Source organism: Balaenoptera ricei, chromosome 10 (genome assembly GCF_028023285.1).
Source record: "Balaenoptera ricei isolate mBalRic1 chromosome 10, mBalRic1.hap2, whole genome shotgun sequence".
NCBI classification, from domain to species: domain Eukaryota; kingdom Metazoa; phylum Chordata; class Mammalia; order Artiodactyla; family Balaenopteridae; genus Balaenoptera; species Balaenoptera ricei.
In genome coordinates this window covers 97,117,787-97,129,231 of record NC_082648.1, presented here as the reverse complement: position 1 = coordinate 97,129,231, position 11,445 = coordinate 97,117,787, and the positions used below count along the sequence as shown (strand labels likewise).

At 45.1% G+C, this 11,445-nt stretch overlaps 1 protein-coding gene across 6 annotated transcripts in view; it reads left to right on the top strand.

The window, feature by feature from the left end:
• The first annotated feature begins 9,151 nt into the window (after positions 1–9,151).
• DNAL4 (dynein axonemal light chain 4) overlaps positions 9,152–11,445 on the top strand; it is a 32,780-nt gene continuing 30,486 nt past the window's right edge. For all 6 annotated transcript variants that reach the window (XR_009505241.1, XM_059934860.1, XM_059934859.1 and 3 more), the window contains exon 1: positions 9,152–9,255. The gene's annotated coding sequence lies outside the window, so the exon portion shown is untranslated. The remainder of the gene's footprint in view (positions 9,256–11,445) is intronic.

Sequence of the window (11,445 nt, the reverse complement as noted above, 5' to 3'; positions counted from 1 at the left end):
AGAAATTATCAGACATATCTGGAGACAAAACTGAATGACTGAAAATCAAGAGAAAAAAAAATTTTAAGGGCCAATAGACCTACACATATAAAATTGCATGGAAGTAAATAAACATATGCACACGCACAGGCACACATGCACGCATATACACACAGGTACAAGTAAAACTGGGGAAATTGGAATAATATCATATCAATGTCAGTATCTTAGTTGTGATATTGCATTATAGTTTTGCAGGATATCACCATTGGGGGTAACTGGATAAAGGGCACATAAAATCTCTCCATTATTTCTTGCAACTTAATGTGAATTTATAATTATCTCAAAATTAAAAGTCTAATTTTAAAAAGATCTCTATAGGAGATTCATAGAGTGGAGTTATAAGACCCAGGCTTGAAAATAATTATGATTAATATAACTAAGAATGTAGATGACAAATAGAATTTCAACAGAGAACTGTAAACTAAAAAAATAATTAAATGAAAATTCTAGAACTGAAAAATACATTAACTGAACTTATAAACTCAATAAGTCTAACAGCAGCCCAGACACAGATGAAGAAGGAATTGTGAACTCTATGAGAGACCTCAAAAGAGATGATCCTTAATAGAGACTGAGGGGAAAGAACGAAAGTACAGGAAAAAAAGCATAAGATTAATATGGATAAACCCACGCACATATGGTCACCTCATCTTTGACAAAGGAGGCAAGAATATACAGTGGAGAAAAGACAGCCTCTTCAATAAGTGGTGCTGGGGAAACTGGACAGCTATATGTAAAAGAATGAAATTAGAACACTTCCTAACACCATACACAAAAATAAGCTCAGAATGGATTAAAGACGTAAATGTAAGGCCAGGGCTTCCCTGGTGGCTCAGTGGATAAGAATCTGCCTGCCAGTGCAGGGGACATGGGTTCAAGCCCTGGTCCGGGAAGATCCCACATGCCACGGAGCAACTAAGCCCATGCACCACAACTACTGAGCCTGCACTCTAGAGCCCGCGAGCCACAACTACTGAGCCTGCGTGCCACAACTACTGAGGCCCGCACGCCTAGAGCCCATGCTCCGCAACAAGAGAAGCCACCGCAATGAGAAGCCTGCACACCGCAAGGAAGAGTAGCCCCCGCTCACCACAACTAGAGAAAGCCCGTGCACAGCAACGAAAACCCAACAGAGCCAAATAAATAAATAAATAAATAAATAAAATTAAAAAAAAAAAAAAAAAGAATATGCCTGCCAGTGCAGGGGACACGGGTTCGATCCCTGGTCTGGGAAGAGCCTACATGCCGTGGAGCAACTAAGCCCGTGCGCCACAACTACTGAGCCCATGTGCCTACAGCCCGTGCTCCGCAACAAAGAGAAGCCACTGCAAGGAGAAGCCCGCTCACCGCAACGAAGAGTAGCCCCTGCCCTCCGCAAATACAGAAAGCCCGCGTGCAGCAACGAAGACTCAACGCAGCCAAAAATAAATAAAATTAAATCTTTTTTAAAAAAGTAAATGTAAGGCTAGACACTATAAAATTCTTAGAGGAAAACATAGGCAGAACACTCTATGACATAAATCACACACAGCAAGATCCTTTTTGACCCACCTCCTGGCATAATGGAAATAAAAACAAAAATAAACAAATGGGACCTAGTGAAACTTAAAAGCTTTTGCACAGCAAAGGAAACCATAAACAAGACAAAAAGACAACCCTCAGAATGGGAGAAAATATTTGCAAACGAAGCAACTGACAAAGGATTAATCTCCAAAATATACAAGAAGCTCATGCAACTCAGTATCAAAAACCAAAAAACCGAATTCAAAAATGGGCGGAAGACCTAAATAGACATTTTTCCAAAGAAGACATACAGATTGCCAACAAACACATGAAAAGATGCTCAACATCACTAATCATTAGAGAAATGCAAACCAAAACCTCAATGAGGTATCACCTCTCACCATCAGAATGGCCATCATCAAAAAATCTAGAAAAAATAAATGCTGGAGAGGGTGTGGAGAAAAGGGAACCCTCCTGCACTGTTGGTGGGAATGTAAATTGTTACAGCCACTATGGAGAACTGTATGGAGGGTCCTTAAAAAACTAAAACTAGAACTATCATATGACCCAGCAATCCCACTACTGGGCATATACCCTGAGAAAACCATAATTCGAAAAGAGACATGTACCACAATGTTCACTGCAGCACTATTTACAATAGCCAGGACATGGAAGCAACCTAAGTGTCCATCAATAGATGAATGGATAAAGAAGATGTGGCACATAGATACAATGGAATATTACACAGCCATAAAAAGGAACGAAATTGAGTTATTTGTAATGAGGTGGATGGACTTAGAGTCTGTCATACAGAGTGAAGTAAGTCAGAAAGAGAAAAACAAATACCTTATGCTAATGCATATATATGGAATCTAAAAAAAAGGTACTGATGAACCTAGTGGCAGGGCAGGAATAAAGATGCAGACGTAGAGAATGGACTTGAGGACATGGGGGGGAAGGGGAAGCTGAGACGAAGTGAGAGTAGCATTGACATATATACACTACCAAATGTAAAATGGATGGCTAGTGGGAAGCAGCCGCATAGCACAGGGAGCTCAGCTCGATGCTTTGTGACAACCTAGATGGGTGGGAGGGTGGGAGGGAGGCTCAAGAGGGAGGGGATATATGTATACATATAGCTGAGTCACTTTGTTTTACATCAGAAACTAACACAACATTGTAAAGCAATTATACTCCAATAAAGATATTTTTTTAAAAAGATTAATATGGGACATAATGAAAAAATCTAACATGTAAGGAGCCCCAGAAATGGAGAGAGCAAATAGGGCAGAAATAATATTTGAATAGACAATGTCTGAGAATTTTCCAAAAACCATTGAAAGACATTAAGCCAGAGATTCAAGAGACTCAGGGAGGGCTTCCCTGGTGGCGCAGTGGTTGGGAATCCGCCTGCCAATGCAGGGGACACGGGTTCGAGCCCTGCTCTGGGAAGATCCCACATGCCGCGGAGCAGCTAAGCCCGTGTGCCACAACTACTGAGCCTGCACTCTAGAGCCCACGAGCCACAACTACTGAGCCCACGTGCCACAACTACTGAAGCCCACGCGCCTAGAGCCCGTGCTCCACAACAAAAGAAGCCACCGCAATGAGAAGCCTGCGCACCGCAAAGAAGAGTAGCCCCCACTCGCCGCAACTAGAGAAAGCCCGCGCACAGCAACGAGGACCCAACGCAGCCAAAAATAAATAAATAAATAGATTAAAAAAAAAAAAAAAGAGTCTCAGGGAACTTCAAGAATGAGAAATGCAAAGAAAACCATAACTAGGACTTTGATAGTGAAACAGCTGCAAATCAAAGACAAAGAAAAATTCTTAAATGGTCTCAGACAGAAAAGATGCATTACCTTCCAAGGACGGATGACCAGAACAACCGGTAACCTCTCAATAGAAGGAATGGAAAAAGGAAGACAATAAAATGACGTCTTCAAAGTGCCGAAAGGAAATAACTGCCACCCTAGAATTCTATATTTATTGAAGACCCTTCAAAAATGAGGATGACAGAAAGATGTTTTCAGACAAAGGAAAAACAGAATAGTTATTACCAAAGTTTTTTGTTACCAACAGAGCTTCTCTTAAAGGACAGACTAAAGGAAATTCTTTAGGGAGAAGGGGAAAAGGTCCTGAAAGGAAGTATGGAAATTCCAATGAAGAACAAAGGAAAGGGTGAATATGTGGTTAAATCTAACTTAATATTGATTGGAAAAAAATTATGGGGGCTTCCCTGGTGGCGCAGTGGTTGAGAGTCTGCCTGCTAATGCAGGGGACATGGGTTCGAGCCCTGGTCTGGGAAGATCCCACATGCCACAGAGCAACTGGGCCCGTGAGCCACAATTACTGAGCCTGCGCGTCTGGAGCCTGTTCTCCGTAACAAGAAAGGCCGTGATAGTGTAAGGCCCGTGCACCGCGATGAAGAGTGGCCCCCGCTTGCCGCAGCTAGAGAAAGCCCTCGCACAGAAACGAAGACCCAACACAGACAAAAATAAATAAATAAAATAAAATAAAATTAATAAAAAAAAAAAAGAGAGAATGTAAAAAAAGTTGAATTTAAAAAAAAAAAAAAATTATGTCTGTGAGTTTTGACATTCATGGTAGCAACAGAATTAAAAAGTGGGAAGAGGTAAAGGCAATTAAAATATTCTAATGTCCTTGCAGGGTCCTGGAAGTAGTAAAAGTATTAATTTTACATTAGAGTTTAACAAGTCTAGGATCGATATTGAATTTTCCTAGGGTAGTCACTAAAAAGACTATAAAAGAATATGTAACTAACCAGTTACTACAGGAGAAAGAAATAGAATAATAAAAATCCAAAGAAGGCCAAAAAAGGGGGAAAAAAGGAACCCAGAAAGGGAGGGATAAGTAGAAAATAGTGAGGTGATTGATTTAAACCTAAATTTAATGTCAGTGGGTAATTATATTAAATATTAAAAGATAAATATTCCAATGAAAATATTAATATTGTCGAACTGGACTTTAAAATAAGTCTATAGAAAGGTTGAAATTAAAAGGGTAGAAAAATATATACCATGCCAACACTAATTCAAAGAAGGTTGGTGTAGCTATACTTAGTTCAAAGTAGACTTTAAGACAAGAATCACTGCTAGAGATAAAAGGCACACTTCATGATGATAAAGAGTCAGTCTCTTAGGAAGATATAACAATTATAAATTTGTATGTGTGTATTAACACAGCATAATTATATAAAGTAAAAATTGATAGAAACAAAGGAAAAGTTGACAAGTCTGTAATTGTAGTGGGATATTTGAACACACCTATCTCAATAACGTATAGGGCTAGCAGAAGAAAAACAATTCAGCATGAGTATAGAACATCTGAACAAAATGATAAACAAACTTGACCTAACAGAGCAACTACAGAATCGACATTCTTTTCAGTTACATGTGAAAATTTTACCCATACTGACTATAGTAAGTAAAATAATGCCCTCCTCCCCCTACCAAAGATGTCTACTTCCTGATCCCCAGGACTTGTGAATATGTTGTCACATGGCAAAGGGAAATAAGGTTGCAGATGGAATTAATGTTGCTAATCAGATGACCATGAGATAAAGAGATTAACTAGGATTATCTGATTGGGCCCAAGGTAATCACAAGGGTCCTTAGATATGAAAGAGGCTGAAGAGTCAGTGTCAGAGGACGGCAGGAAGTTTTTAGAAACTGAAAAAGGGAAAGAAATAGCCTTCCTTAGAGCCTCAGGAAGGAACGCAGGCCTGGGGATACCTTGATTTTAGCCTGCTGAGACCCATTTCAGACTTCTGACTCCAGAACTGTAAGATAATAAATTTATGTCATTTTAGGTTACTATCCTTCCAATATCTGTTATTTGCAGCTGATGCAGTTGCTAACTGATTCCAGGGTGTCCACCATTAAACGTTCTAAACAGCAGGAGCAGTGCATGAAGAGGTGTAGCTAGAATGTAGGCTGAATCTTGGGGATCGACAAGAGCTGAGTCTGAAGAAGTACGGTAGGATCCTATCCACCCCATTCATTTTTTTTTTTTTAATTTATTTTTGGCTGTGTTGGGTCTTCGTTTCTGTGCGAGGGCTTTCTCTAGTTGTGGCAAGCGGGGGCCACTCTTCATCGCAGTGCGCGGGCCTCTCACTATCGCGGCCTCTCTTGTTGCGGAGCACAGGCTCCAGACGCGCAGGCTCAGTAATTGTGGCTCACGGGCCTAGTTGCTCCGCAGCATGTGGGATCTTCCCAGACCAGGACTCGAACCCGTGTCCCCTGCATTAGCAGGCAGATTCTCAACCACTGCGCCACCAGGGAAGCCCACCCCATTCATTTATTCATATAGTTATTCATGAAACATTTACAAAGCACCTACTCTCTGCTGGATCCTGTGTGAAACACAGAGATGCAGACATGAATAAGACAAAGTCCTTGCTCTCAAGGAGCTCACAGGGGAAGACAGAGAATTAAACTCAAGTGCAAAACAGTGGAGAAGAGCAGTGGCAGGAACATGCACCAGATGAGATGGGAGTACAAAGGACTTTTCTGGTTGCAAGTGGTGGAATCCCAACGTGTGCAAGCTAAGACCAAAAGAGTATGGGCTCCTATAGCCAAAAAGGAGGGACGGGCAGAGGAAGAATGTGGGCAGAGAGGATGTGTGAGCAAATGCAGGGAGGTGAGGAACAGTGTGGAGTGTGTGGAGAGCCGTGAGAGCTGGAGTGGCTGGAGTGTAAAGCACAGGGGAAGGAGAGGCAAGAAGGAGATGGAGATGCCCACGGGCCACGCCATGGGCTTGAATGCCAGGTCGTGGCATCTGGATGTCACTTGGTAGGCACTGGGGAACTGTGGAGGGAGGGAAGCAGTTGTTAAAGAGAGGAATGCAGTGGTGAAATTTGGGTTTTAGAAGTATCACATTGACTGTGGTATAGAGGGTGAATTAGAGAAGGGCAAGACTGCGGTCAGGTAGTCCTATTAGGAAGGTATTGCAATAATACAGGTGGGATCATGGCGCTGTGCACATGAGGAGTGCCATGAAGATGGCCAGAAGGGGCTGTAATCAGGACACAGCAGTTAGAATCAGCAGGCTTGTGATTGATTTGAGGTGGGTGATGGTAGGGGGAAGAGGGAAGGACAAGATTCCCTGATTTCTGATGGAGGCAACTGCAAGTGGTAGTGGTGCCATTTACTGAGACGGGGATGCAAGAGAGCAAGTTGGAGGAAGATGGATTCACTTTGGGACACTGAGTTTGAAGGGTTTGTGGGACATTCTGGTGGAGATGGCCAGTGGGCATTTGGATATTTAGGCCTGTAGCTCCAGTGAGAGGCCTAATCTGGAGAGAGAAACACAGGAGCCATCAGAATCTACAAGGACATTGACAATGGAACCGTGGGAGTGGATGAGATCCCCAAAGGGCAGTCCTTAAGGTAGCAATTCTCAACAAGATGTGTGTGGGGTGGCATAACTCCCTGGAAGAGTGTTTGGAATCACCAGAGAGGTTTTCCAAAATTCACACCCAACCCTCAATTCCTGTAAATACTCTAGGCAGCATGACTAAGGGAAACTCTTGCTGATGAGGAGGTGACCTAGGGTAGGAAGGAATTTGAGACCATTGATAAGAGGAGGGTCAAGGTGGGCACAGAGATCAAAGGAAGAAGGAGCCAGAAAGGAAGAGAGTTTTTAGGAGACCCAGGAGAATGAGGTGCCCCAGGTGTTAGGATAGAGCAGTGATTCTCAGTTGTGAGTGTGCACCAGGGGTGCTTGTGAAAAATACAGATTACTGCCCTTCACTATTCTGATGCTGTGGGGTCTTGGAATCTGTATTGTAAAGAGTTCTGCAGGCACTATCTTTGGGGTGGAGAATTTCACGTAGATGGTTGTAGTCGACAGATTTATGCCAGCAGGGGGATGGGTCCACTAAGATAAAGACTAAAAGGGTCTATTGGATTCTGCTCTTCAGGAGGTCACTGGTAACCATGGAAGAGGGAATTTTGGTGGTGTCGTGGGAGTGGAAGCCAGATTGCAGTGGGCTGAAGAATGAATGGGAGGTGAGAAAGAGAAGACAGCAAATGTGGACCCCTTTTGGGAGAAGTTTGGATCAGAGGCGGAAGCAAGAGCTTCATCCCCCTCAAAGGCCACCTTCCATCTCTTGGAGAAACTCGGCAAAGAGGATTGAGGAAATCTGGAGGCTGAGTCAGATGTCCCGTGGACCCTCAGAACACACCAGGGAGGCAAGTTGGGAACTGGCAAAGGCCTGGCGCACCTCAAGCTTCCAAGTCTCAAAACTAAACCTGCTGTGCCTGCCTTCACCTACCCATTCCAAATCCAGTCTACCATCTTCTCCATCCAAGTGATCTTTCCATAACCCAAATCTGCCCATGTTTCTGCCCTACTTAAAACCCTCCAGCAGCTACGTTCCCCCACTCTCACCTCACATCTCTGAACCTGGCATTCAAAACCCTACTTCCCTCTGCATCTTCACCTCCACTGTCTTCACCGTCCCCCTTCCCACTTGCACCACGTTCATCATCTACCCAGGCCTCATGGAGCCACCAGCAGTTCCCCAGTGAACTGTGTGTACCCTCCTAGCCGCTGGTCATCTTAGACTCAGCCAACTCAAGCACCACCTCTTCTGAGAGTTAGTTCCTCCCTCCTTGGAGAGAACCAGCACCTTGCCCACACCTCTACCGGAGCACAGGTAGAATGAATTACTCTCTATTTGTTGACATGACTTTCCCCACACTGGACTGTGCCTTCTCTGGGACCAAGGTCCTCATCTTACTCCCCTCTGAATCATCAGCACCTGGCCAGGGCTGAGTTCCCAGTAAATGCCAATGAATGTGAAGTGGGGTTCCACCCAAAGTACCCATCATGATAGGGTAAATGGTTAAAATATGGAGCACCCCACTGACCCTTTGATCCACCAATCAAATAATTGAATCTGCAGGTTCTTCTCCCCTCCCCCCTTTCCCTTCCTCCTAGTTGTACTCATATGTTCAGATTAATTTCTCCTAAGGGAAAGAAAAGGCAGGCTCTGGACAATGGTATCTTTAGGTCAGATGGTACAATGTCTCCCACGGGCTAGGACTAGTCAACTATATGAGGGTGTGCTGCTGTGCGAGAGCCCCTGGGTTCCTTCTCCAGGAACTTAACCTTGATTTTTTCCTTTTACAAGCTACTTAACCTCTCTGAACCTTAGTTCAGATGGATGTGGTTACGAATACTATTTGAATAGTATTCGTAACCACATCTCATTGTGGTGAGAACCAGGTGCGATACTCATTGTAAAAGCCCTACATAATGCTACTTAATATTAGGCTTTTGAGATCCCAATAAAGTAGCATCTTAGGGTCACGACACCGACAAATTGCATTTGTTATTTCGAATGACTAAAAGAAACTCCCCAGGCAATACTGCTTTTCAAAGTTTCTCTAAAACGAGAACTTCTTAAGGTGCCCGGCTCCTCAGGCCCACTTAAGACAACTATAAGTGAAGCCCCACCTTCCCAACCTCTGAGCCGCGCCCCTTTCCGTACAAATCTCTACGTTGTGGGCCCTTCAACATTGATTGACGTTTTTATTCACCAATAAGAAGTAAAATTTCTGTCAACGTCCGGTGAGGGGGCAAGACTTCCTTGCTGTTGCTAAGACACTCTTGTTTCCCTCCTTGACAACCCTGGCGAGGGTGTGCTCGCTGAGGCCCTGGCTCCGGCCCCCGCGGGAGCAGGTGAGGCCCGGGGGAGCGGTGGGCAGCCGGGCGGGGAGGGCCGGCCCGAAGGGGGGCCGGGAGGCATTGCGGGGCGGGCGGGGCCTCGCCCACCGCGGAGGCCCCACCTCAGCCTCCTGCCTGTTGGTCCCCAGTTCCAGGTCCTCCCAACCCCCATTTCCCTCCACCACCGCTTCGGGGACCTGCGAGTTCTGTTGAGACAGTTTCGCCGTCGCGACTCTGCAGGCCGCTCCTCCCTACCCTCCCGAGGTCCCCTCCAGCTTCACGATCCCACGTCCTCCCTAACCCAACTCCTCCTTGCGCCTTGATCCCACATCCTTCGCAGGGTAACCCCCTCCTCCCGCGGGTGGGCGGGTGGTCGCCATCGCCTCCACCCAGACCGCTTGACTTGGGCAGTTGACGACGTGCTGGGACTCGAGGCTGGTCATTTCCCTTTTTGGCCTCAGTTTCCCTATTTGTAAACGGGAAGTTAGGTTGAATGATCTCTAAGGTCTCTTTGACGCTGACGTTCTAGGATGTGATTCTTTGACCCAACTGTAGGCTTCCCTGACGATGTGGTCCTTTTGGGAAGTTTCGGGTGTAGTGAAAAGGACTTGGCAAACCTAATTTGGATTCCCAATTACAGGACCCTAGCAAGTTACCTAATCTCTCTGGAGTCCAGTCTGAGTATATACAGAATTAGGATACTGCAGCACATCTCCTTTGGGGATTCTGAGGATAATATGAACTTCCTTCCTTTGTCTCTTATTTCCGCACATTTTCCCCGTCTGAGAAGTGTCACCAGCTCCCTTATGGTCAGCTGTCATTTCTCCGTTTCTCCTTCAAATCCACATCTCTAGCTCTGATCTTTCTCCTGGGCTTCCATGGTTAGGGAGACTTTGGGAGTGGGGTTGGAGTAGAGATTGATATATTGATGTGGCGCTTGGGCTTGATGGCTTCCCTCCTGCCCCTGATAATCCATGATTCCATGATTCCCTGCTCCTGATGAGACACCTCCATTTGTGTATCTCACCAACAGCTTAAACTCAGGAGTTCAAAAATCAGGCCAGCTCGCATCTTTTATCTATCCATCTGTTCTACCTGACTTCCCCTGTCTGTCTCAGTGGCATCACCATCCTCCTGGGGCATCCTCCGTCACTCTGCCATGCCCATCCTACTTAGGCAGTGTCAAGTCTTTGATTCTGCCTTTGATTCTCACACTCTCAAGGGTCTCACACTCTATGCCTAAAGCCACCGTCCTGGTTCAAGTTTTTAATGCCCGTCACCCGGGCCATTGCTGTAGCTTCCTAACTGGTGTTCCTACCTCCAGTCTCTCCTGTTAACCCAGCCCACCAGAATAATTGCCCCAAAACACAACCATGTCACCAGCCCCCAAGACACTTCCAAAGGGCTTCTCTTTCTCCACTAAAAATATCCATACTTCTTAAGCCTGGGTCTTAGGGCCCTGCTATATGTCCACAACCTGACCCCAGTCGTTTTTCCCAGCCTACTTTCTCTTCTCTCCCTTGCCAAGTTCTGTCCTCAGGCCAAATTGGACTGTTCGACTTTCCCAGAAAACGCTTTGAGTTTTCTGCTTTGACATCACTGTGTTTGTTCATCTCTCTGCCTGGAAGGTCTTGCTCACCTTGCCCCCTCATCAGGATTCCCACTCACCTTTTAAGGTCTGACTCAAATGCTGCCCCTACCACCAAGCTTTTCTCGCTGTCCTCTGCCCCTTCCAGAATTCTCCTATTTCCTCTATCTCTGCACCCGGCTTGTGACACTTACTGCTTTCTGCCATGAACCATAGTTAATTCCTTGTGTATGTGTGTTGGTCTGTCATATTGGATTGTATGCTCCTTGAAAGCAGAGACTGTCTCTTGTTTATAGCAGAGTCGTTGAAAAAGCTTAATCCTGAAGTCATATATAGCTGATTGAATCCTAGCTCCTCCGTTTATTAGCCGGGTGGAAAGTCACTTTGCTTTTCTCAGCCTGAGTGTTCATCAGAGAAGCAGGGATAATAGTGCCCGTCTGACAGAGTTCTTAGGGGGAGTAAATGAACACCCATCCTGTCGTCTTGCTCAAGGTCAGTGCTTAATAAATGTTATTGAATGGATTTGATAGGTCCTCTCCCTTCCCAGGGGGCAAATGAAATATAATTTAGTTACAGTGTAGATATTTGTTGGGCTTCTGCCATGTGTCAGACATTGG